A 27,370-nucleotide genomic window follows, 5' to 3' on the forward strand; every position below is an offset into this window, starting at 1 on the left:
GTTGATGTTTTCCCATAGCCTAAACTTTCACTCTGCAGAACTCTTACTTGTCTAAACGTATTTATACTCTCAGTAACGGAGGGCTCATTATTTACACCGGCTGTTTAAACAGTAACCAGATTGTTTGGGGCTGGCGCGTCTGGGTCGGGGCAGGTTTGCAGTCTGTGGAACACCGTGCAGAGCCCACGTGATCTGAGCAGCCAAATGAACCGCCAAGGGGGACAGGGCTCGAGAAAGGGCCTTTGTGGACGGCGAATAGGCCTACATTGTGGGGCTTGATTCTGGATCCTGGAGGAATGAAACAGCAATGGGATGTCAGAAACACCCGACCTCAGAAACCCAGTTCGCCCCTCCTCTAAGCCCAGGGCAGCCTTCCAGAAGATTCCATCGTGCCCCACCCCCTGAGCTGCACCGTGGCACTCAGTATGAAATCAGGCCTCTGGAAAGCTCTCCGAGAGGTCTTTCTGACTCCCCCCACCGAGACACGCAGTCATAACCATGTGGTTCTCAGGACAGGGGGGTTATGGCCCGGCGAAAAGCCAGAGTTCAGAGACGGCCCTGCAACAGAGGCAGTGAGCGAATCCACTCGGAAAACTTAAACATGCGGAAAGCGAGAGAGCTGAGGGTCTGTGGGGCACCAGGGCTCTGAATGATCATCCTGAACTGGGGGAGAAATGCAAAAATAGTGTTCTGTAGAGAAGAAAAATGTATTAAGGAAAAACATCTAAATGAAAGAAACCTCTGCATATTTCTAATCCTGGAAGGAAGGTGACTTCCACCCCTAGAGGGCAACAGTTGGTTGCCACCTCCCCAGAGGACAGAACCGCTCCCGTCCATCCACCCGGCGATGCCCGTGCTCTGGCCTCTGCTTACCCCTGTGCACTCTCTGGGGAGGAGCCCGTGTCTGCCCCCAGGGCCCTGGCATGGGTCTGGTCACCTCAGTGACTGCCAGTGCCACCAGCAAACCATGACTTCTGAACACAGAAATAAAACATCTCCATAAGCAATACAACGAAAGCAGACGAGCTGCTAAGTACCACGCTTTGGAAGAAATCCACAAATTAAAAAAAAAGTTAACTTCAGTTCCTCTGAGGCTTACAGCCTCCCTCAGCAAGTCAAAGGGTGAGACGTCACCACCACGGGCTCCTCATTTCCTCTCTGTGAGATCAAGGGGACAGGGTTCCTGCCTTCCAGGGACCTGCAGGAGGGTGCAAGGGAAGCCCGGCAAGAGGAGATGCGCATCTGGGAGCTGGCCTCCAGCAGGGCTGGACGAGCACGAGGGCTGTGGGGCTTCAAACACAAACAAAGGAGCCTGAGCTGGCACCAGGCCCTGCTTCCACCGGGCGCAGTCCTCAGAGCGCACGGCTGACGCTTTCGGTGACAAGGCACCAGGCAAGCATTTGCTCTCAGCAAGGGCTCAGAAATGTGCAGTCTCACCCCTGCTGCAAAAACAGGGCCTGGAAAAATGGTTCTAAGGCAGAATCAGCGAATATAAGCAATTTCATTCTTTGAGGGAATTGTGAAGGTCTACTTACTAGATGGGTTTAAGAAGAAGTTCAGGGTTATGTAGACTATGTTTCAAGACGGAAATCAATAATGTCAACTACCTTTTCCATAATAAATGAGAGGCATCCCGGCATGCACGGAATGACTTTTCCCTGATGGGCAGTTATTGCAGAGTCCTCCAGGGAGCAAAGAAACCACAGGCATTTTCTTTCATAATAAAAGTTATCACAGGGTTTGAAAAATAAACTTTAAAGGCAATTAGAATAACATGGGTCAAAAATTTAATGTGCTTAAAAAGAACATTGAATTTTCACAGGTAAAATGAGTGCACCTAGACTGGGGCACTAAGTCCAGCTCCTCTTGCTTTTGACAGGCAAGCAGTGAAATACAGGATTTTCACTAATCCTCAAATAAACAGCGTAAATACTGTTCTTAGCTCAGAAACTGCCTGCTGGCTATGGAGAGGTATTCCTGACGAAGAATGTGACAGCACCTTGACTGTCAGCCTTTGAGAAACCGGGGGTCTCCGGGTAAATTCCCTGCAAACTGAAACTATTGGATAGGATGCCAAAGAAATCAGAAAAGACCCCTTTGCAATGCAAAGCAGCTCCTGAGGAACTTCTTAACTGGTTAGGAGGAGATCATCCAATCCCCAGGCACAGCCCAGATGGGTATGTTTCAAAATCCCAACAGCAACACAAAAACCACCACTACCCACGGGGAAGGGGCTACCCTGGGACTGGCTTTCTGTGCCACAAACATGAGCCCTGCCCCATGTGACCCTCTTACGCTCAAGGTCACTCTTGAAGCCTGTGCAGAAGTTCCCTCTTGGAGAAAACCCTTCTCCAAAAATGGAAAATGGCCCCATTTCCCACCCAGTGGCTCAAGGCAAACACCCTGTGCCTCCTGCCTCCCTCTCCCTAATTCCTCATGGCTGGTTGGTCAGTCATCCGTTCTACCCCCAGTACAGGTCCCGCCTTGGTGGCAAGTTCCATGCTCCGCCGCCACAACCCATTTGTTTGCACACAGCCAGAGGGGTCCCTTCCAGAGATCTACTGAACATGTCACTTCCTTGCTTAAAACTCTCCAAGTAAACCCCATCCTGCCTTGACTAAGGCTCCAGATCCTCACCACCACTGCAAAGGGCCACTCTCCTCCCCTCCCAGCAGAGGGGCCGCCCTGACCTGTGCAGGTCTCAGCCCACCCAGGCCCCTTCCTGCCTCGGGACGCGGACACCCCGCTCCCTCGGCCTCGCCCCAGCAGCCCGCCCCACCCTGCCCCACTGCCTGGGTCTCCCTGCGGAAGCCACTCGTCCCCTCAGACAAGCCTCTGTGCCCACGCCCCAGGCTCCCCTCGCCACAGGCCTCCTCCCTCTGCCCCCAGGACCCGGACCGCACCCCAAGTCCTGATCCCACAGCAGCCCTTTCCTGCTGATCGCCCCACCCCTACTAGAACTGGCTGGTTCTGTACATTTGCAGGGAAATGACAAGGCGACCCACAGAGGGTTTTAACTGAGACTGTGGGGAGACTGGGGGAAAGACCATCGGCTACCACCTGCTATCGGTCTTGAGCCTCGCTTCAAAAAGAGAAGACACATAAATGGGACGGGAGAGAAACTGATCACCACTGCACAAGCAAAACTGCACTATGTTAAGTTGACGTCATCTTAAATCTCCTAAAAATGTGACAAAGCATTTGGAAAAGTGTATTTTAACCAACCATCAACGCTTTCAAATCACTTTGAAGCCACCCAGCGTTTCTGAGGGGAGATGGGGCTGGCCGGGGAGCCCCGCTGGCCACGGCTCTGTCTCCCTCCCGATGTCCCTCCCTCCCATGGGGCCTCGGAGCAGGCAGCTGGCAGGGCCCACGTGCGCCATTGCCAGCAACCCCAGGGGCTGGGCACTGGCAAGGCACTCGGAATGTCTCGGCCAACCTCACTTCTGAAACAGATTTGGGGAGGAAGGCTGGGACCCAGTGGGGAGAGCAGAACTGGGCGGGCCCCACCCAACGACTTCGTGCCAGGACAGTGACGAACCCCCACCAACCAGGGCAGCAGGCCCTCCCTGGCGTCCAGGGCTGGTGGTGCCCCAGAATGATGGACTAGAGCAGCCCTACAGTGGCCCTGGGGTGAGCCCTGCAGTAGGCAGGACAAGCTCACTGTGGCCTCGGGGTGTGTTTAACGTGTCTGAGAGAGACTGTCTCCAACACAAGGAACCAGAGAAGGGGTTCAGCTCTCTCGGCCAGACCCTGACAGCTGCCACCCCCACCTCTGTCCCCAGCTCCAGTGGGCTCCAGAGGGCTCCAGCTCAGCCACCTGTGTGTGACCACTCCAAGGAAGGCAGCCTCCCTCAGGCCTTGCCGGGCCAGGCATGACCCCAAGACCCTCCTGCCGCACCCACCGGCTCCAGCAGCACCTCCTGTCTGCTGGGCACCAAGGGGGCCTCCTGGGTTCTGCAGTCCTGCGTCCACCTCACCAAGATGAGGCCCCACCTGGTAGCCATAGGAACGGAAAGAAAGTCAAGGCCGGGTTTAACAACCATGATTAAGATTTACTTAGGGAGTAAAAGCAAAAAGAAAGCAAAGGCCCAGCCAGTTAACGAGAGGAGGGGGAGTGGGGAAGGGCCAGTGGGCTGCTTCAGTGTCCCAGCTTTTGTTTATAGCTGTTCCAGACAATCTTAAAATTATCAGGTGGGGGGAGGGAGCCTCAACATGCTCAGGCCCTCCGAGCAATTTACGAAGCATTTCCTTTCCTCTGGGGCCAGAGCAGTGATCACATGAGCCTTTGCTTTTCCAAACTCCATGTTTGTTTTTGTAGTTTCTGCCAAACTAAATCAATGCAGCTTGTGGCAACTTTAAAGAATCATGACTTGCTCAAACAGTCTCAAAGTCTGACTTCTTTCCAAGAACGTCGACCAACATTTGTGTAGGTTTCACATGCCTGGTGATCAAATCCTCTAATTACTCAAATCTGTGTCACAGAACTGCAAATTAGCGACTTCTAGGATGACAGATTTCTGTTCTTTGATATGCACGGCTAACTCACTTTCATTCAAGTAGGGCAGAAGCACTAAACTTTTCTTGCAACCCATGTATGGGTAGTATCTTTAACTGGAACAAAATGCCACGCACCCCCATGACTGTCTCCCTCGACTCCACTCACAGCCAGCAACTCCCCCGGCATGGCCAGTCCTCTCCCACTGGGCTTCTCCTGCCGCCCAGACCCCAGGTGCAGGCTGAGACCCTGCAGATCTCAGGCAACGTCTACAGCAGCCGGGTCACTTCTAACACAGCCTTCGGGGTGGGGGAGAGGAAGCATGTGTTACAAAGGAAGCCCCTGTGGCCCTTCAGAAGGCATGGAGCCACCACTCGAGCTGGCATGGTTAGCCTGATGCGGTGTCCACAAGCAAGCAGAAAGAACAGGGTGGGCTTAGAGAGGCTTAGTGACTGCCCAGTGGGCCTGGAGACACAAATACCAACAGAGAACGTGCCCACCACTCTCTGGCCTCCCCTCTGGCCTCTCTCACTTGCAGAGGAGGCCAGCCCCTCAGCTCCCTCCAGCAAGCTCTGACTTCCAGGACCGGGAAGTTGGCGTGCCTCACGCCACGCTCCACCCGTGAGCGGCTCCGTGGAACCAGGGCCTCCTGGCTTGCAGGCTCCTGCCACCCCACCGCTTCCCTGTGGCTTACCCCACTTGTTCCTGTTCTTGAAGAATGGCCCCCCTTATTCTGACCCAAGAAGAACACATACCCAATGGGTCCCACAACTTCCATAGCTCTGTCCACCTAGCTCCTGAGGAAGTCACCCACCTCTCCCTCCGCGTCCCCTCACAGCCAGCCTGGTGGGTCTGGCTTGGGGAAACGCCCACAGCAGGGGGATGGGCTGTGGCCATCTCTGCAGCCCCTGCAGCCTCTGGGAGCCGTGGAGGGGGGGTATGCAACGACATATCAGCCCAGGGGAAGGATTTACACAGCCTGGAACAAAACCATGGCAACCTTTTCCCTTTCTACTTAAAAATTAACATAAATTTTGCATTTTCCATTACATAACCATGTTTGTTTTGGTTTTGAACACTGCCCCACTCCACCCAATTCTGAGCTAAAAAAAGCCAGTTTCTGGGAAGACGGATGTGTTTTTCCTGTGGCTCCAGGTCTCACCCTTCAGATAGGATGAGCAAAGCCACAGTCCCACAGCTGGGCACCCAGTGGGAAGTCAGGACCCGCAGCTCGGGCACCACCGTGCCGCCACCATGCAGTGGGAGGTGGCGAGGTGTGGGGCTCTAGGTGGCCTCTTTGGGACCGTGTCTGCCTCCTCATGTACGAGTTGGGGGGACCAGGTCAGAGGAATGCTGGCTACCCGTTACAATCACCCCAGAATCCAAGCAAGATCCATGCCAGGGTGCACTGAGACCAGTGGAATCAGAACGCAACATTCATCTGGGGCATCTTGGAGACCTTGCAAAGAGCCAGGCCGTCACCTCCCCAGCCCTCAATGGCAAACACACACAGCAGCTTCAATACGGTTCCCAGATTCAGCCAGGAGCAGCTGCAAACCACCACGGGGAGGGTCTGTCACCAGGCTGGCCCCACCTCCCGTCACCCCTACACCCACATGGGCATCATGCACCCAGACGCTTCTCAATCTGTGGATGTGTGGCCAGCTGAATTATGTCCCCCAAAGGTCAAAACCTTCAGTACCCCAGGATGTGACCCTGTTTGGAAATAGGGTCTTTATAGAGGCGATTAAGTTAAAATGGGGTCCCACGGGTGGGCACTAACCCAATAAGACCCCTCCTAAGAGATGAGGACACAGACACCCACCGAGGGACGACGGTGTGAGGACCCAGGGAGAAGAGGCATCTGCGAGCCGAGGAGAAACCGGCCCTGCGACACCTCGATCTGGGACTTGCAGCCTCCGGAGCTGCGAGAGGTAAATCTCTGCTGGTTAAGCCCCTCGTCTGCGGTACTCTGTCTGTTACAGGAGCCCGAACAAATGCACGCGGACGTGACAGGCACCCGCCCTGCTTGTTATTATGGCCCCCACGGAGCCACCACTCTGCACCCGCTGCCTGGGCTTCTCAGCAGCCTGCTCCCTCGGCAGCCCCCGCCGCCCCCGCCGCCCGCAGCACTGGTCCCCCCACCCTTGCAAACGCGGGGGGACTGTCCCTCGGTTCTGACCCTTAGTCTTTCTGCTCTCGGAACGCAGACTTTCACTCCAGGACACAGATGCCACTGCTTTGGGAAAGATCCTCCAGTCTCCCCCTCAGGCAGGAACTCCAACACGGCGTCCTTACACAGAACGGCCACACACGCGTCCCGTCTCCTCAGCAGTCCCAGGCGCAAGACCTAGCGTCCCCGCGTGTGCAGGCTTCCGTTTTCTGGGCAAGCCACATGCAGTTGGTGCTTAATCTTGCTTAGTGAGAGATGGACACAAGCGATGAAAAACTGGAAGGAAGATAGCTTAAAAGAAACCCTCACTGCTAAACACAAACCAAGAAAAAGAGATGGTTCAAAAGGAATGGTAAATATTAACAGACAGTTGACCGAAACTGGGATGGGGAACCCGTGAAAGTGACGCAAGTGTGAAGAGGCCACATCCCACGTGAATTTGAACGGGAGCTGTCTAGACAAAGCCATGGTTTTTAAACATACTCTTTCCTGCTGCTGGCCACGGAAGGGCTGGAAGCAGGGGCAGCCCAGTGGCCATGAGTTCACCAGCACCCACTCACTGACTCTCTACATACCACCACCAAGGACCAGCACTCCCTAGAAAAATGGCAGACCCTTGCTCTAAACGGGGAGCACAGGGTGAGCCGGGGCTCCCTCACTGTGCCAGATGGCAGGACAGAGTCCAGGACAACTCAGGGCAAGTCAAGGGAGCAGAGGGGCCAGCTCACAGGGCTCCCACAACTAAATCTGAGTATCAGGAAGAATAGAAGTTACTTTATAATACTCTCAGTTTAAAAAAAAAAAAGTCATCAGTCATTAATGATTCTCAGAAATTGGTGGGGATAGGGAGAGACTTTTCAGTAGAAATAACAGAATTAGAAAATCATCACTTTGCAGCCTACCATGTAATAATCGATTCAGGCAAGAGGCACTGGATGCAGAAAGCACAAAGAGAAGGCTATCTGGAGAACACGATACGTGAAAAATGGCCACGTATCATCCCATAGATTTCCTACTCAGAGCACGTCTTTTCAGAGGAGCAGGGACAGACACCACTCTAACCGCATGGTCAGATTTAGCATCCCCTATAGTAGGACCACCAGACCCCACATGGGAAGCAGCAGGAGTCGCATGGCTTCCCCAGCAAGGGCTCGGGCACAGGGGTGCAGACAGCCCACGTGAGAGCAGATGAGGACAGAGGAGCCGGTCAAAGGTCAGGGGAGGGAACCAGCACACAAATTCAAAATGTGTGACATTCTAGAAGAAAACTAGTCTGCGCTCTTCAAATAGTCAATGTCTGAGAGATTAAAAACCAAGGGAAAGGACTGTCTTACAACTGGATCCTGGACTGGATCCTGGTGTGGGGAGAAGGAAGATAAAAAACACATCTGGAGAGAAGTGAAGACGGGTAAGTGTCAAGCAGCCACCAGAGGCTCTCAACGGGCCTGTGGTTACTTTTCTTCTGAGGAAGAATGGTGCTGCCTGCATGCAGAGCAAAGGCCGCTTGGCTTCCGAGGAGGCAGATGCTCATGCATTTGGGGTGGGAGAGTGTCATGAAGTCAACAACTTACTTCCAAACCGTTCAGCAACACATCTTTATAAAATGTGTACACAGGGGACAGAGAAAGCAATGGCAGGAGACACAGCACAGTGTTAGCGGCTGTCGAATCTGGGTGGAGAGTCTGTGTGTTCGTTGTACTTTCTTTCATCATTTTTCACATATTTAAAAACTTTTATAATCAAAAAAATGGAGGAAATAAAGAGGCCCACATTCAAAGGGTGACAATGAATAAACAAGATTACATTAAGTCAGGGCCTCAGGGAAGGTGCCCCCCATCTCCAAATGCATTGGGCTTCTCAATCTCCTAAATTTCTCTAAAATACACAGTCCATGCCAGATTTACAAGCAGTTTCCTCTAAGATCCTCAGAGTTTGCTACTGTTCTTCCCCACACCTCCTCGAGGTCAGCATGTTCCACCTCCACAAGCAGAGCTCTGAGAAAATAGGTCTTCACAAAGCTGCTAGCTCAGAGCAGTGCAACACCAAAATCTATGGGAGGAGAAAATAAGAATTACGTCTAACGAAGACATAATCTACCAGCCTCTCTCTACTTCACACATTCCCAGGTCATCCTCATGACCACCCTGCCAGAGAGATATTGCTACTGGCACTTTGCAGACAAAGGCGTGAACTTCAGGCAGGTCAACCTATGCTCTTAACAGCAAGGAAGGGATGGAGCTGGGCCTTAAATCCCGGTCCTTCGGGTTACAAGCCTGTGGGGTCCCCCCCACCCTCACTCACTGTGCTGTGAGCTGGAGGAGCCTCTCCACTCTGACAGTGGCCTTTTGGGACTGAAGCCTCAGTATCCCCAGGGGTTCCCGGGCCCAGTGAAGCAGGCACTAAACCTCACTGATGAGTAGAAACATGTGCACACCGCGTGCAGAGCAGCCCTCTGCAGGACACGGCGCAGCCAAGAGTCTGCTTTGTGACAGCAAACACCTTCACAGGAAGAGAAAGGAGTGGGAGAAGGATTTCAAAATCACTCACCAAAAATGAAGTAGGAAACATGATGATGAAATCCAACCAAATCCCAGTGTTGCAATGCACATGAAAACCGTTCACGGCAGGCACATCTGGGAGTGCCCAGGGGCTTGCCCACCCAAGGCAGCTGTCCCCCAGCCCTGGCATGTGACATCCCAGTTTCCTCGATGAAAAATAGGGCATCAGGGATGGGACACACACAGGTCTCCCCAGGCAGGTCATGGACTCCATCCCCATCCTCTGGAACTACCCATGTGCTTGCAATTAGGGGGGCAGCTCGCCCTGGTGGGAGGGGAGGGGAGGGCCCGGCAAAGCCGCTTGCCAGCTATATTTTCTTCTCTGCCGAACAAGGCCCACCTTAACCCAATGAACAGCGCTGCCCACAGGGCACCCCCAGCCCTCTGGCCTCAAGGGAATGAAAGGAGGTAGAGCTCTGGCTGGGTCATATTCCCAAGTCAGACAACCCACCGGGAGGGGACCCTCAACGTTTCCTTGTGGCTATAAGGATGCCAGTAAGAAATAACATGTGTCTTTCAGACATAGGGGTCAATGAGAAAAACACACGCATCTGTTCCCACCACTGGCAACGAGTCTAATACACAGAAGCCCTTAAAGCGAGATGCCCCACCCTGGATGCAGAAAAAAGCCCTTGGTAACTGGGGAAGGCTGGTGACCCATAATAAAGCAAAAACTGTGCTCGGGCCACTCCCCCACTCAAGAACAGATGCTGTGAGGTGCCAGAAGAGACACCCCCTGGAAGCACGAGGCAGGCGTCGGCTCATCCCCGACCTGATGCCCAGGCATAGGGGGTCAAACTCACCGGGCATCTGGCAGGTTCCACTGATGTTTGACTCACCTCTGTGGTGAAAAAGTAATTTGTGAAACCATCTTGAGATCTTGCTCTTGGAAGATCTGGACAGATGCTGCTGCCCAAATGATTTCAGGAAGATTTGTTCTGGATCATCTGGCCTGAGACCCAGGTGGGGAGGAGAAGGTGTGGATGAAACATCCCAACTCCAGTATTGTGAGATTCTAGAGGAAACAGGGCACCCACCAAGGAACAGAGGCACCAATCCAATGTCGAATTTCGACGAGTCGCAGGACTTTCGAATGAGCTCTGAACTGGAGTCACCATGGAGAAAGGCTGACTCTTAAATCCAGAAGGGGTGAACTATTGCTCATTTTGCTGGAAAATGGGAGGGGTGAGCAGGGAAAGATGGAGACTGGAGAGGAAGCTCAATTTAGCACAGCCACAGGAGAATTCTTGGATTTTCTCCATTTCCACACATTGCTGTCTTGGGCAAACACTCAGATTTTTAAGCAAGGAAAAGAAAGAGAAGGTCTGTCCTTAGCAGATAAACCAATGAAAAGCTTTATTGCTGATCTGCATCAGCCCTGGTCCAGCAGGCATCCTGAGGCTCCTCCCTTGCAGCTCTTAGACACTCCAACTGGGTGGCTTTGGCACCCCCGAAAAGGGAATGTTGATGTCACACTGTACATGTCACATGGCTTTGTGATTCACATCCCAGGCTCCCTGGGTTGAAATCTTGGCTCAGCCATGGGTATCCGAGACATGCTCAAGAAACATGACGGCCCAGGCTTCAGTTTCCCCATCTGTAAAATGGGGACACTATCCTGTCCCATCCATAGGACTGAACGCATAGATCCATAGGATACAGCACAACACAATGAGCACTCTACCTATATTCACATTATTTCATCTTCATACCTGTGTGTGTCTCCACACACACTCCACAGCCCCATTTCTTATTTCATGGTATTTTTAACCTTGACATACTTTACATCTTTATTTGCCTTATAACCAAAGAGTTCCTTTAAAATAAATAAATGAATAAATAAATATATATATACATATATATATATAGTGGTTAAATTACATGATCCTGCCATTGTACCAGGGTAACTTGCCATGCAGAAATCAATAGTTAATTCTTGGGTTAAATAAATGACCTTTTGTCAAGATGAATAATCAACAATTATGTGCCTGTGTTCAGTAACATTTTGAGAAGGGGAGACCATGCAGGGGTTTCTTTTTGAACTTTGTTCTGATTATTAAAATGCAAGTCAGCTTTTACAGAAAATTTGGAAAATACTGGAAAGCACAATGAAGGAACAAAATCACCTGCCATACTTTACCAGACAAAACCACTATTAAAATTTTGGTGCATTTCCTTCTAACTTACTAAACTATACACACACTGTACATATTGGCAGAAACACTTTTTGTTATAAGATTAGAGTCATTTCACAGACTGAACTTATTATCATATTATATCATATCATGTCATTAATATAATATTAATAATACTATATTATATTGCCCCCAGTTACATGCTCTGTAAGGAAGGCAATTCTTCCTACAGCCAAATACATCCCGTGAGTTCAGCGCACTGCCTGGTAGATAAAAAGCACTTAGCATGTCTTAGTTGAGCAGATGAACATTATATTGTAAAAATTTTCCCATGTCATTATAGATGAATATTTTATTATGAAGGTTTTCCTATATCAGTAGTTATTTTTTGAGAATGTGACTTAATAATTCTCTATGGAGCTTCCCAAATTTACTGACGTACAGCCCTGCGATGGAACACCTGAATCATTGCTAATTGTCAACTGAACCAAACAACTATGATAAACACCCTGTCTGTAAATCTTTATTTCTCTGCCAGTATACTCAGGATGATTCCTGGAAGCGAAAGTTCTGGGTCCAAGGAGCAGGGGTGGGTCTAGTACAAACTGCCCAGAATGTTCTTTCAACAGACTGGTCCAATGACACATCTCTCAGTGGTGTATAAGAATATATACATATATATATATATTTTTTTTCAACTTGATAGCCAAAAGGTGGTCCATCATTAAGCTTAATTTCTATTTCTGGAAGAACAATTCTGAGGACTTTTTAAATTTCCATACCACTCATTAGTATTTTTCTTTCAAAAATACACTTGTCTGGCCGGGCGCGGTGGCTCACGCCTGTAATCCTAGCTCTGGGAGGCCGAGGCGGGTGGATTGCTCGAGGTCAGGAGTTCGAGACCAGCCTGAGCAAGAGTGAGACCCCGTCTCTACTAAAAATAGAAAGAAATTATCTGGCCAACTAAAAATATATATACAAAAAAATTAGCCGGGCATGGTGGCTCATGCCTGTAGTCCCAGCTACTCGGGAGGCTGAGCCAGGAGGATCGCTTAAGCCCAGGAGTCTGAGGTTGCTGTGAGCTAGGCTGATGCCACGGCACTCACTCTAGCCCGGGCAACAAAGTGAGACTCTGTCTCCAAAAAAAAAAAAAAAAAAAAAAAAAAACAAAACAAAACAAAAATACACTTGTCTCCTTTGCCTGTTTTTCTATTAGTATTCATCACTTGGAGCATATTGTTTTAGCTTTTGCAGCTTTTTAATGTATTTTAAAACATAGTGAGGTTCTTTTACCACTTATCGTATGCAAAATTTTCTTTATCATTTTCCATTTCTTTATTTTTCCAGATGATCTATCTGTAGGATCATTCTGTCTGGCATCCCTGAAAACTGCCATCTGGATGTAGCTTGAGGTTATTTTCAACGTCTACTACCTTGGAAAGAACAGACATCTTTAAAACATTTAGTCTTCCGGAGCATGAATTATTGTACTCTTTAAAAAATTCAGTATTCTAACATACTTTCATATTGTTTGGTAGAGTTTTTAGGTTACTTCCATAACACATGCATATTTTGGATGGTATGGTGGTGTGGCTTTTTGCAATGGAATTTTGCCCCATACATCTTCTGATTATTGGTGACATATAGGACAGCTTATCCAATATATTTATACATTTCTCTAAATTTGTTAATGAGTCCACAAATTAATTCTGAAAGTTTTTAGGGTTTTTACTTGGGTTTTAAAGTACACAGTCTCATAAAATAATTGCATCTTGTACAATCCATGAGCTTTCCCCTTATTTCTTTTTCATGTCTTAATACGTAGGCAAGAACTGCAGAGCAACCCCATGCAAGGCTTTGTAACTGGCCTTGATGTTAATGGGACTGCTTATGTTACACTACCTACGTTTGCTCTGAGTTTGGCATCGATATCAACTGGTATTATATAACAAGTTACCCTTGTATCTATAGTTTCCTACGATTTCTTAAAATCAGAAATGGGTGATTAATTTTCTGAAAACCCCTGTGGGTATCTCATCTCCCTATTTTAAACGGCTAAATGGTTTCAAACATCAGAAGAAAACACAAGCTGGGGATTAAGGAGAATTCCATTTCTAAATGACCTCAAGCTATAGCTTAAATATACATTAACTAGACATCATGACACTGTCCCACCCCCAAGCAGATTAAATGGTACAGGCAGTTGCTTCCACAGAGCGCAGCCAGAGTGAGGCAAAGAGTCGCACTTTCTACATTCTCAGAAGCGCGTGGGCACATTTATCTGTAATTAAACACAGACACCTTGCAGAAGGCTGCAAGTTCAGGTACAATCTGTGACTATGCCCAAGTTACCTGAAAGCAAGTGAGAGAAAGTTTAAATAATTACGGCAGCAGCAGTGAACGAAGGTACGCTCATCTTCTGTAATGTGGGACAGCTGACACTTTTCTACCCACGTGACCAGGATTCACAGCTGCTTCATAAGGGAAACAAAAGATGATAAAGCTGAGCACCATAAAAAATCATACACACCTACAATAAGTATTTTTTAACCTAAAACACATAAATAACCATCACTGATCAATCTGCTGATGTACAGACCAGTCCTTTCTTTGAATAAAAATCTGATTGCTGCTCACATTAATTTCTTTGTAAGTCACACACATTATGCCATCTGTTTCCTGGTTTGCTTTTCTTAACAGTGGAGAGAAATAAAAACAGAAATGCAACCTCCATCTTGGGGGAAATCGGGGCCACCCATAGCCCCAAAGCGGAGGAGAAAGGGCTCCAAGTGTGGGTGGAGAGACTCCAAGACAAGACGCCACTGAGGGACCCTCCTGTAGAAGCCCACCAATAACTCAGGACTTGAAACACAAAAGTGGGTGCACGGGCTCAGCGTGGACTCTCCCCAGACCCTGCAGCAGCCTGAGGAGGGGCAGGGAAGGTGGCTGAGGGACAAAACACCTGGGCGCTCTCTGCACAGCGGGCAGGAGGCATGGCATCCAGGACAGCTGCAGAGGGGCTGCCACAAAACCAACCCACAAACATAAATGCCTGGGAGAGAGTGAGGACCCCCGTGGCTGCTCAGCCTCCCTGCAGGACCTGCTGGGCGCTACCCGCATGTCCACACTGGGCTCCAGCACCACACCCTGTGCTCCTGTGAGGCCTTCCCCTGCCACTGCCAGCTGGACAACATGTCAAAGGCACTATGCCCACATCATAACTCCCAGCTTTGCCCCAGCAGCCACTCTCTTCCCCCAGCAAATGGCGGCCACATCCTTCTAGGCTCAGAACAAATCCTTCAAAGTCATCCTCAGTTGACTCCAACCCGAAGCTCACTCCCAGTCCCTCCAGTGGCACCTCCACACTGGAGCCCTGCCCCTGGGGCCCACAGGTACCCGGGTGCTCCTTTACCTGCACAGCCCTGGATGGCCCCCTCGCTCGGAGAAGCAGCCCACAGCCCACCCCAGCTGCAGGCCTACGTGACCTCCAGCTGCTCCCCCACTCGCCTTCCCCTGCTCAGCTCCACCTGGCCCCCAGGGGAACCCTACAACGCAGGAGGGGTTGGCCTGGATGTTCTGCTACAGCACCCTCTCTTCCCCACGAAGCTGAGAGCAGAGGCTGGAGCCCTCTGTGAGGGTCAGCTTGAACAGACTCAGAAAGAGGGACGTCCCCACATCGTGCATTTAAAAACAGCCTAAGGTCTGGGAAAACCCAAGGTGTATTCCAGGGATGTGGTTTCTTCCCTTGTCTCGCCCCAGCCTCAGGCACCCATGCGCCTGGCCCAGGACTCTAAGGCTCATCCCAGCTTTCGTTCCAGCTGACAAATGGAAAGTAAAAATGGGTCTCAGGTTCCCAAGCACATTGATCTCCATGGCGAAGACCAGTAAATCTTGTTTCACAGAGAGAAAGGCACAGCCAGGCTCAGGGACAAGAGCACGGCCTGCCTCTCCCGGAAGCACCTCCTGGGCATCTGCTGGGTGGACCCACTCGGAGCCCCAGAGCCCACCTTCATCTCCTCCCTTCCCTGCTTCACCAACCCCCAGGACCAGCTTCCCACCATCCAAACCCACCACCCCCAGGTCACTTGACAACTGCTAAGTCTTAAAGCCAGCCCGGCTTGAAGCACAATTGTGTTTTGTGGTTTATTTTTTCAATCCAGCCACAGAGCAAACATCAATCCTGAACTCAGCCTGGCACGGATTTACCTTAAGTCTAACTGCAGCCGAGGCAGAAGACATAGTCCCTAAAGATTCACTGTGGCACAGCAGGGACAGAACGCCCTGCCAGCACAGTGAGCAGGTCTGCTCTGTGACAGCCATGAGAAGCAAAGACCAGCGAGATTCATGTTTCAGCCCAAACAAAAACAAGACGCTGGGCAACGGACTCATCCATCAAAACACTTAAGATTCCAACATGAAAAACTTAAGTGAAATCAAATTTTTAAGTCTTTCTCAAAGGATATGGATCCCAAATGAAAGCTCTTGTGATTTCAGAGCTGAGCAAAACTGTAGCCCCGAAACCAAGGAAGGTGTGGTCTGTCTGCACACTGGCAGGTTTACCTAAAAATTCCATTTGAGCTACGGCTTTTGACTCCCACAGGGCTCAAGATAAACACAGCTCCAATAAAACCCGATAGCACAGGCTCTGTTCAAGCGAGACCACTTTATAACTTGACCAAGCTCTCTGCCAGGAAATGATTGCTTTTCCAGTTGGACACAGGAATGTGTCCTGCCTTATGTCTCTGGGCACAAACCTCACTGAGAGCGGGTGGGCCCGGGAAGCAGAGCCCCAGGCCAGGGCGGGTCTGACAACACAACTGGGTGATAACATCAAAGATGCCCAAAGGAGACGCTGCATACACACAGCAACGGAACTGAAGATGCCCGAAGAGGACCCTGTGGACACACAGCCCCTGCAGTCCTCACGCGCTGCCCTGTTGGTGGAAGCCCCGATTCACGGCCAGCCACACCCTCCTCACCTCCAGGTGTTCTTCACCAATCCAGTCAGTTCGGAGCAGAGCCATTTGCTAATGGAAACAAAGACATGCCTTGTGTACCAAACGCGATAGGCCACCCCAAATAGCCCAGGCTTGTGTGTCTTAAAGCATTCCAATTTCAGTGGCTTCTTTAAGGGGATATGTGCAATTTCACCATGATTGTCACATTGCTTTAAGGGTGCCCCTGCTCTCCCCTGCTTTCTGCTCCGAACACCCACTGCCGCAGGCCCCCATTCCATGTACTGAAAAAGCAGCAGCAGCAGCAAAAACAGCCCATGGAAACCACTGGGGACTGCCCCGATACCTACAACTTAAACGTAGGTTGGCACAGGTCTCTCCACCACCTGCTGCCCCGTTCCTGGCCCCCATCCCTGCAACCAAAGATTTTCCCAGTGAGGCATCCGACGCATTGAGGTGGCCTTGGGAGCCTACTGCACCAGTGATGGGCAACTTTCAATAAGATCTGCGAAATAAAAGTGAACCAACTTTCTCCAAGAAGGCCAGAAAGGCGGGAGAGAAAGCCTGCAGAAGATGGTGGCTACCTGAGACTGCAGGAGGCAGGACACACCTGTGGAGCTCAGGGGCTGACAGGTAGGGGCAAAGCCACCCACCAGACTGGCAAGGACTCCCCACAAGACCTATTTCTCAAGAAGATACAACAGAAACTCTCTCAAGGCACATCTCCTCCAAGTGACACCTTCCTCTCCCAAAGCAACCACTTCTTAACTTCTGGACACCATGACAACGCTTTGTGATAATCACCTCCCTGCTTTTCCATATACTTGTACATCCTACATTTGCCCCCCTAAACAACAGGGTTTGGTTTCACTTATTTTAAAAACCAGTTTTGCATGTGGAATCCCACCGTGCTCACCTGTGGCTTCCTGCTTTGGTTTGACATCCTGCTGGTGGGATTCACACATAGTACAGCTTGTGGTGAAGTTTGGTTTTACTACTGTATGGCGCGCTCTCCTAGAAAGAGGTCCCAATTACTGATTGGGTCTGCCACTGATATGGTTTGGGGATTTGTCCCTCCAAATCTCGTGCTGAAATCTGGTCCCCAGTGTTGGAGGTGGGGCCTGACGGCAGGTGCCTGGGTCATGGGGGCAGATCCCTCATGAATGGCTTAGTGCCCTCCCCACAGGAATGAGCGAGCTTTTCCTCTATTAGTTCACGAGAGGGCTGGTTGTTTAAAAGGGTATGCCCCTTCCCTTGCCCCTTCTTTTGCCCTGTGACTACTGCTCCCCCTTCACCTTCCACCTTGATTGGAAGCTCTGTGAGGCCGTCACTGGAAGCAGATGCTGGTGCTGGGCTTCTCGTACAGCCTGCAGAGCTGTGAGCCTATAAATCTCTTTTTGTTATAAATTGCCCAGCCTCAGGTGTTCCTTTATAGCAATGCAAAATGGACTCAGACCACAGCTGATGGATGCTCATGAGCAGCACTGCTGAGAGCACCTCTGTCCTCTGATGGTGTGACGCAGTTGACCGCCCATCCCTGCCTCACCCCGGGTCTGGGGGCTGCCCCAGCTGACCTAAGATCCAAGGGTCGAGGGGTGGAGCTGCTGCCCACAGGCTCCCGACTTCAGGGTGAGTTTAAGAATTTTTCAGAGACTTGGTCCTTCCAGCCTGCCCAGTCAAGAATGACAACTTGTTCTTCCACAGTTGTAGCAAGCAATAAACCACGTGTGTGTGTCTGTGACACACTTAGTTCACGTGTGTGATGGTGCAATGCTCTGGGCCAAAGTCCCTCTGCAGCCACTTGCTGTATCCAGACCTGGGTCTGACGGTCATCTCTGTAGTAACCCATGCCCTGCCCAAGCAGCTGCCTTAGGAAAAGCCACCCTACCAGGGGTTTACTGAAGCCCTAATATGGGCATCAACACATTTCCCAAACACCTATTTTTATTCAGTCACAACGGTGGTCCTTAACCTTGGCCATACGGTAGAGTGTGTCGGAGTCTCTGGGCTCCAGCATGTGTGCAGGTGTCTGGATGGAGCACCTCGGGTGTCCAGCCTGGAACGACGTGGTGGGCAAAGGAAGACCAGGTGCTCTGGTTCTCTCCCACCTTCCCTTCAATCTGGGTGGCTCCAGGGCTGCTCCCACCAGAAGAATAAGGTAGAAGAGATGCTGGGCAGTCCTGGGCCAGGTGTTGGGAGCCTGACAGCCTCCAATTCCTGCTTCTCGGAATAATGTTGTTAATAATGTTGGTGATTTCTGTTTGCAGCTTCGGTCAATGGCATACAGTATGTTTGTTTGTAAAGGGAAGAAGTTACAATGATTCGCGATTACTAGATTGAGAATCGTCTGAAGAAAATTAATGAAATTGTTTTTCTTTAAGGCATATGTATTCAAGGAAAACTACTTTAAAAGTCCATTTCAGATTTATACACACAAACACACACACACACTATTAAATCTTTCCTTAAGAATTTCTGTTCTGCCTTGTTTGCTGATCTTAAAATAAAAATCCATGTAATGAGATCATATCACATCCACTATAACAAAACCAAAAATTGTAGCAGTGAAAAATATCACTAAATATTATAGGCTGAAATTTAACTATTTAAGAGGAGAAGGGGGAAAACCTTGCTAAATCCTTCCACCCCTTTGGATTTTATGAACACTACCCAAAGGTAAGAGAACTTAGGGGTTTGGAGGAGGAGGAGCCCATCAATTAAAGGATCAGCAGTTATTCTCAAAGTCAGCTCATAAATTTTTCATGTCCCAGTTGTCTAATTTTCAAGATGTTTAAAGTGTTTTAAAAGGAGAACAAAAATTCCACTTGTGTACAAGGAAATTTCTTAAGGTCCAGTGTTCTTAGATTGATCTACACACATTTGGCAGGTAGGAAAAAAAAGTTTTTTAATTACTCTTATAGGTTCAATTTTTTTCCACCTACCTTGCTTTTAAACTACAAAGTAAAAGAATAAGGTATGTAGATTACAGTGCCATGTGCTCACACATTCTAAGTGGAACACATAAAAAAATTCTCAAATCATAGTTTTCATTGTCAAACTGCCATTTTAAATGTATATTTTAGGAAAAACAGAAATTACCCATGCTCCCCCTACCCTCACAAAACTAGTTTCATTTTTGCATGTTGATGTCTAGCTTTTACTGCCTAGACCAGGAGTTTTATTTAGGGATTTATAGTTTATTAGGCAGTTAAAATATTTACCATATTCCTTAACCTGGGTATACCTTATGTGTATAATTTTCCCTCTGGATCCTGAGAGATGTATCCACTATAACTCAGGGAAGAGGAAAATATCGCCCCTTTGAAATGCTCAAGTTTGCCTCATAGCTTATAAAGGCAAATTCAACCAGGCAATCTGAGGCCACTCTGGAAGTGAGCAAGCCACCCAAACCACCAAGGGTGAAACTGTGGATTAACCAGAAAGCCTGGAGATATGAAGTCAGGGTTGAGCGCACCCACAGTGTTGTGTTAGGGGCTAAAACACCCCTGTGTCTTCTGCAGCCTTTCTTCCTCTCTGGAACATTCCAGTCCCACCAGGATGGCAACCTCTGCTTTTTCTCTCCTCAGCATAAGTCACCATTTTATAGACAAGAAAAAAAATTCTGCGCCTTGTGGGGAACCAGAGAAGACCCCGTATAGCAAAAGCAATCTTAAGCAAAAAGAGCAAATTGAGAGGCATCAATTTACCAGATTTCAAGCCATACTACAAGGCTGTAGTAACTGTAACAGCATGGTACTGGCACAAGAACAGAGACATAGACCAATGGAACAGAACTGAGAACCCAGATATAAAACCATCCTCATATAGCAATCTAATCTTTGACAAAGCAGACAAAAACATACACTGGGGAAAAGAATCCTTATTCAGTAAATGGTGCTGGGAAAACTGGGTAGCCACATGTAGAAGACTGAAACAGGATCCTCACCTTTCACCTCTCACAAAAATCAACTCACAGTGGATAACAGACTTAAACCTAAGGCATAAACTGTAAGAATTCTAAAAGGTGATGGTGGAAAAACTCTTAAGGACATTGGCCTAGGCCAAGAATTTATGAAGAAGCCCCAAAGGTAATCACAGCAACAACAAAAATAAATAAGTAGGACCTGATCAAATTAAAATCTTCTGCACAGCCAAGGAAACTATCACAAGAGCAAACAGACAACCTACAGAATGGGAGAAAATATTCACATGTTACACATCTGATAAAGGGCTGATAACTAGAATCTATATAGAACTCAGGAAAATCAGCAAGAAAAAAAAAACCCTATCAAAAAGTGGTCAAAGGACATGAACCGAAACTTTTCAAAACAAGAAAGACTAATGGGCAAAAAAACATATGAAAAATGTTCAACATCTCTAATCATCAGGGAAATGCAGATCAAAACCACAATGAGATATCACTTAACTCCAGTGAGAATGGCCTTTATCAAAAAGTCCCAAAACAATAAATGTTGGCGTGGATGCGGAGAGATAGGAACACTCATACACTGCTGATGGGACTGCAAACTAGTGCAACCTCTGTGGAAAGTGATACAGAGATATCTCAGAGCTACAGGTAGAACTACCATTTGATCCAGCAATCCAGTTACTGGGCATTTACCCAAAAGAACAAAGACATTCTATAAAAAAGACATCTGCACTTGACTGTTTATAGCAGCACAATTCACAGTTGCAAAGATGTGGAAACAACCCAAGTGCCCATTGATACATGAGTGGATTAATAAAATGTGGCATATGTATGCTATGGAGTTCTACTCAGCCACAAAAAACAAGCGTGATCTAGCACCTCTTGTATTATCCTGGATAAAGCTGAAACCCATTCTACTAAGTGAAGTAGCATAAGAATGGAAAAATGAGCACTACATGTACTCACCAACAAACTAGTATTAACTGATCAACAGTTATGTGCACATAAGGTAGTAATATTCATCAGGTGTTGGGCAGATGGGAGGGGGGAGGGGATGGGTAAAATACACACCTAATGGGTACGGTGCGCACTGTTTGGGGGATGGACACACTTGAAGCTCTGATGCAGGTGGGGCAAAGGCAATATATGTAACCTAAACATTTGTACCCCCGTAATGTGCTGAAATAAAAAAATTAAAAATAAATAAATGATAAATAAATAAAAAAATAAATAAATAAAATTAGCATTAGGTCAAGAAGCAGGAAATCAAATGCAACAATTAGCATAGATGCTGCAGGTGCCATGAGAGTAGCTGGAGGATGAAGACTTGAAATCAAATGGAGTGAATCAGCTTCTAGTGTAGCAACATGGTAGGGGAAGAGAATTCACTCCATCCTCCATGGACCAAGTGGCAATGGTACTACAGAACCAATTCTTTGAATGCTCATTCTGCTGGATTACAGTATATAAGCCAGATCTTGTTCCTCAAGATGTGGCCCATGAAGGAGCAGCATCAGAAACTCCTGGGAGCTTGTCAGAAATACAAGACCCACCGCACCCCCAAGGCCTACTGAATTAGAATCTGTGCCTTAGCCAGATCTCCAGGTATTCATATGTACTAATGTTTAAGAAATGCTGCATTGGAATTATTTTGTTAGGAAGTCACATAAACTGGCTCTGTTTAAGCTTCAGTGGAGAATTTATTAGAAAGACTTTGGGGGATCTCAAAGAATTGAAGGAGGAGTTGACTATACAAAAATCACAAAAGGAAGGAATCTCAACAACATGAGAACCAGGAACTTCTCTATGGAGTCAAAAAACAGCTCTACTAATTGTCCATCCTTCCCTCCTTCCTTTAACCGTTCCTTCACTCCTTCCTTCTCTTCATTAAACAAATATTGATTTAAAAAATACTACAACCATCTTGTCATTAGCAATACACTGCCTAGAAATTAATTTTCCCTTTTCCTATGCATGGAGGCTTTGGCCTACCTAAGTTTCAATTGTGAAAGAAAGGCTATCCCCAGGTGCTGTTTTGAGATCCAAATCGAAAAAGATGATTCTGACAAGTTGTCTTCGTTCTTAAATAACTCAAATCTTTACATAAGCCTATTTATTTACTTCTTTGAAAATCCATTTTAGTAAACCTTATCAGAATTGATATTATAAAACTGTACCCTTGATCAAGCAAAATTTTCAAAATAAATTTTTGTTTGGAAAAAAAAAAACACTCTGGGATCAAAAGCCAGGATTTCATTTTGATTTAGGACCACACGTTCAAAGTCCTCCACTTCTGATGCTGGTGTGCTGCAGCCCAGGGCTGGTGGCCCCACTGGGCCTGCAGGCAGACACCCTCGTGTGGCTCTGTCCTCTTGGGAACGGAGACCTCGAGCACCGTGGCGGATGCAGGAGACCCCGCTGCAGTCAGAAAATGGGATCTCTCCTCTTAGGTCTTTTTACAAAAGCAAAGCAGGCATTGTGTGTCTAAGCATTTAACCATGACAGATGTTATGCATTTTTGTGAAACTCAGCATTCATAAAAGCAGGTACTCCATTCTGGAGTTTAAAATAAAAGTGCACAAAGAGTAAGAAAATCGTTTTTTGGCATATAGTAGAAATCTACTTCAGCAGAAACTAAAGAGAAGGTTTCTTTGTGGACTCTAAGGGAAAACTAGATAAACTTCAGTTCAATACAGAGGAACACCTAATAACTGGACCCTGGGCAAAGAGTCAAAAATGACTTTAAAATAAAGACGGGAAAGCAGACACTACACAAGACACAGGGTCCCTCCGCACTGTTTACATGAGGGTGCAGCTAGGAATACAGACGTGGGATGATGGTAGATTAGGAATGAATTTACTAATTAACAAATAAAGGGGTTCATGAGGGGGCAGGGAGGGATTGGGTTTACTTTGTCTTTACCAAAACACCTCCTGTAATATCGTGGACTGATTCCTGGTGTTGCCAGACCAGGTGTGTGCGTGTGTGTGTGCGCGCGTGTGCGTGCGTGTGTGTGCGTGCGCGTGTGCGTGTGTTTCGGGGGAGGGGGTACATGAGTACAGTGAGTCTGAGTGTGTGTATTGTGAATGTGGGTTGTGTGTGTGTACGTGGTACATGAGTGTGGTGTGTGGTTTGCGTGCGTGGTACGTGAGTGTGGTGACTGTGGAGGGTACATGAGTGTGAGGTGTGTGTGTTGAGTGTAGGGCGGGTGAGGGGGACGTGCGCGGCGTGGGGCGGGTGAGGGGACGTGCGCGGCCTGGGCGGGCGAGGGGTGTCTGCCCATCCACCGAGGGGTGTGTACTGAGAGGGCATCCGTGGCCAGAGGTCAGGTTTCTCAGCTGATGCCAAAACACTAGTGGAGATCAAGATAGGTTTAGCACAGTTTCCCGTTCTTCACCACCTTGTAGCCTAGGACGCAACACTGACAGGGTAGTTTTCTTTTTCTCAAGTGCATTTTTCTCACCTGCTCACGAAAAGGCTTGGTGACTGGCAACGTGCACCCCCGCGCTGCCCAAAGCGCCCCGCCGCCCTGCGATCCCGGCCCTCCTCCCTCAGGCGCAAGGTCTCCCTGCCACGGCTCGGCCCCTGACCCTGCAGGGCATCCCCAGGGCACCCCAGGGCACCCCGAGTGGGGCCGGCTCCGCGGGGAGGCCACACGGCAGTCGGGCTGGGGGCAGGGGACGTGGGTAATAAATAACGGTCCTGGCACCGGAGCATGGGTGGCTTATGGAGATCAGAGAACATGTGAGTAATTGGAGTAAAAAGCCACCAGTTGCACAGGGCTACACATGTGAGACGTCATTAAAACCCACAATGACCCGGGCAACATTATCACATTACTCTTTCTCCTTCTAACCTTCTCTTTTCACGGACGAGGAAACCTGGAGTCCTGCGGCCCACTGAAAACCCACAGCTTCCCAGGAAAGACCCATGACAAGTACAAGCACTTCCAACTGCATGTTCTGGACTGGTCCACCACACCTACTGCTACAAGGGAGGCCCCTGTTTGTAAAAAAAAAAAAAAAAACCTCATCCTGAAACAGGAGAAACATCTGAGGTTTTCTTTCCAGCTTCGATGCTGGCCAACTCTTGTCCTTCAGGTCCACGGCTGCAGTGCAAGGCTGGGGCCTGGTTCACAGGCTGAACAGGCTCCGGGGCCAGTGAGCCATGTTCCAGGGCCCTGCAAACAGCACCACCCTACACTCTTACAGCATAGGATGCACAGCGAATGAGGAGGAGAGAGACAAACACACCAACACCCAGGACTATGGAGGCAGCAGTGACCAGAACCAAACCCCAGCATGGGCTACTCTCTCTTCTAAACACTCTCCTGGAAAGGCCTGAAACCCCTAGTCTAGATGAGGTATCAGGAACCCCTGTTCCTAAGCATGGACCTAAGAGACTCAGCGTGAGAGTCGCTAAATCCCTCCAGCTCTGCTTCATTCTCAAACTGGCTGACTGCATAAATTCTGTTGTATTTTACACATAAGAAACTATTATAGATGTGTGACCACAGGCTGTAAGGATTAATGGCATTATTTGGAAGACCTTGATTGAGTCCAACCCCTAAAGACAAGTTGGAACAATCCCTTAAATATAACACAGCAAAGAATGTGCACCCTTGGGAAATCATGGACTGAGGCACCTGCCTCTGGCCATTCGTCCATCAGTTGAGAGTCCTTGAGCTCACAGATGTTCCTTCTATCCAAGTTTTACAGAGCAGGACGAAACACAGAAAGCAGAGGAGTGTGCACAGATGACTGGGGACCCCGTGGGCTTTTACTCCCAGGGTAATGTTCATTGATAATATATTTGGTCCCTCCCTCCTGGGTCCATGGATAAAACATTTTTTAGAATTTGACCAAGAGCTTTTAAAACTTACAGCAGTTCTCTTTTTAAGCTATATTTTTTTGGCACATTGACATATTAAATGATCTTCCATCAAACAGATATTCATAAATTCTCTAGGTCTCAGAATGTTAGGTTCCACCTGAATGCCCACACAACAGCCCCTAAGTTCATGGGCAAAGCTACAGTCCCCACCACAAACGAGCAGAGGCCTGAAGTTGTTCAAGATATTAATTTTAAAAGACTCATTTCCATTGGTTTATTTAAAGTGATAATATTTTAGATGTAACCATCAGGTCATCTGCTAATGGGCGTGGGTCTATAGGTAAGTCTGTAAATGAGTATTTTCATACAAAAGCCGGTGCCCAGCAGCACTGCCCAGTGATCTCCTAAATGGCCTCCCTCCTCCCCACTTCTGCCCCCATGTGACTGCCATGAGCTCTCCCAGCAAGCCCTGGCCAGTGGTTCCTTCACTGTTTAATCTTCAAAGACAACTCCCTACCCAATATTGATCTTGGAATTAACTCTTGAGTTTCTGGCCAGCCAATACCCTCAGGTGCCAGGCTGGTGGGGTTTGCACCAGCCCTACCTGCCGTCCCCACGGCAGTCTAAGCCCCGTGGGGGCTCTTCTTAGACAATTTCTTATGTTGATGGCACCTCAACTGCCAGCAGCCTATGCATGTTCTCCATGTTCTGTATATGACCCTGGCAGCCACCACGAGGGGCATCTCTCTCTGCATTTTGCCTTCCCCACCGTCGGGCAATGGAGTCAGGGGAGTCAGGGTGGGGTTGGACATGAGCCTCTGATGGACCTGCCAGGTCAGGCTTCTCAGTAACAGAACTTGGATCCAAACCACCCCTATGTAGGTCTGTGTCTGCAAAGCAGGTGCTAAATAAATAAGAGGGAGAGAGAAAGAAGGAACAAAAGAAAGGGGAGGAAAAGCATAATGAGGAGGGATGGTCAAAAATAAATATTTTCAGAAAATGGATAGTGGGCCTTGGGAAGGAGTTCTTACCCTTCTTCCTCCCTCAATTACTCAGACAGACTCTGGATCCCCAAGTGTCATGAGTATCTACTGTCACTGTTACTATTGCTGCTGTAAAGATTAGGCATGGCCAGAGACCGTGCCCATATTATTCCATTTCCTTTAATCCTCACCATGACCTCACCATTATCCTGCTGAACAGTCAGGGAAACTGAGGCAACAAGAGGGTGAGCCTATAGCACAGGCACCAGCACTCAAACGTTGGCCCTCGGGTACCTGGTCCTCACCCTGTGGGTTTGCTTCTCACTGCAAGCGCCGATCAGATGCCACAAGAGCTGGCAATCTCCACCCACTGTCACCTAAGGGGCACTGCAGCCAGCCCACTTCCAATCATCCAAAGCTTCTCCGAATCTGGGACGATAAAAGAAACAGACTGCATTTGTCCAGACAGACCCTTTTGAATATTTCAGTATCTTGATTCTACTTGTGGAATTAAGAGCTGGCCTGAAATCAGGCCCAAGGGCCTCAGTGGTCCCACCGTGTCAAGGTGATGGGGAGGACTCCCGTGACTCGAGAGGGCAGCGGGCAGGGGCTCCTCTCCCAGGGACCCGCCCCTGCTGTGTGGCGTCCATGTGCTGTTTGCAGGTTTCCCCAGCTAGAGAGAAAGCACACAGACGCCACTCACTTCTCTCCAGCTCTTCGCTCAACGGCAGCCGTGGCAGGGTGGCATCTCCTCAAGGGGTGTGCGCCCCCCCAAGGTGGAAACGTGGGATGCCCCTATTGACAGGTGCCTAAATGCCCTTGCCAGCATGCCCCTCAGAGAGGATGTTCTGCGTCTCTTTCCCTCTTTACACTCACAAACCTTTGCTAGAAGAATATGAATTTGAAAGAGAACAACTGAGGATGAAAATGGGATAACAGAAAACCCAAGCAGAGAACGTTTACATGAGCAGCAGGGGAGCGTGTTCAGACGAGGGAGCAGCTGTAGTTACCCAGTTAATTCGGACAGAAAAAAGGGTGGCTGGGACCCTGCAAAGGGCCGGGCTGGCTGGTGGGAAGCCCCCAGTGATGGAAACAGGACAGGAGGGTGTCCAGAACCTCTCATGGTTCCTGAAATGAGGGCGTCAGAACACATGCACGCCCTGTCCAGGAGCCCCAGTGTCAGTGGGGTCTGCGCTAGGCACCCACAGGCCCCCCTCTGGGACAGGCTGGGTGCACAGCCAGGTCAAAGGCCCAGACAGCCCCGTCGAGACGGCCCATTTTATCCTAGCTGTATTTTACCAGAAAT

At 48.8% G+C, this 27,370-nt stretch overlaps 1 protein-coding gene and 1 long non-coding RNA gene across 2 annotated transcripts in view; both read right to left on the minus strand.

The window, feature by feature from the left end:
* The window catches only part of ROR2 (receptor tyrosine kinase like orphan receptor 2), a 207,174-nt gene that overhangs the window by 87,560 nt on the left and 92,244 nt on the right, over positions 1-27,370 (minus strand). The window lies entirely within an intron of this gene.
* LOC123646001 lies at positions 8,293-11,060 on the minus strand. Its single transcript, XR_006737755.1, has 3 exons — positions 10,069-11,060; positions 8,973-9,170; positions 8,293-8,720 (listed from the first exon to the last, which is right to left on the minus strand). It is a non-coding gene; the product is annotated as an uncharacterized LOC123646001 (long non-coding RNA).

The sequence above is a fragment of the Lemur catta genome, chromosome 10 (genome assembly GCF_020740605.2).
Source record: "Lemur catta isolate mLemCat1 chromosome 10, mLemCat1.pri, whole genome shotgun sequence".
Classification (NCBI taxonomy): Eukaryota; Metazoa; Chordata; class Mammalia; order Primates; family Lemuridae; genus Lemur; species Lemur catta.